Raw genomic sequence first — 548 nt, 5'->3', positions numbered from 1 at the left:
TTCTAGCCGTTGCTACAGTATTGGAGACCTTTGAACTCCTTGGTGTTTTTTGTATTATATAAACCTTATAAAAAAAAGAATAGGATAACGAAAAATATAAAATTTTCCGCTGCCGAGTTTTGAACCGAGAACAATTAATCATTTTTGTTTAGCCAGTGCTACAACTAAGCCCTTTGTGCTTCTCAGTGTTCATTTATTATATAAACCTTTTCTTAATAATAATACAATAACTAAAAATATAAAATTTTCATAATTCGCAATATAAAATCAACTCTGTTGTTGCTCTTGCTACATAGTGGAGCCCTTTGAATTCCTTGGTGTTTTTAGTGTTATATAAACCCTATAAAAATAGGAATAGGATAACGAAAAATATAAAATTTTCTTTTCCAGGGTTTCGAACCTGGAACAATTAATCCATTTTGTTTAGCCAGTGCTACAACAGAGCCCTTTATGCTTATTAGTGTTCATTTATTATATAAACCTTATCTTAATAATAATACAATAAGTAAAAATATAAAATTTTTGTAATCCGCAACATAAAATCAACT

This window comes from Ipomoea triloba, chromosome 16, assembly GCF_003576645.1.
Source record: "Ipomoea triloba cultivar NCNSP0323 chromosome 16, ASM357664v1".
NCBI lineage: Eukaryota > Viridiplantae > Streptophyta > Magnoliopsida > Solanales > Convolvulaceae > Ipomoea > Ipomoea triloba.
Note: the sequence above shows the minus strand (reverse complement) of the source record.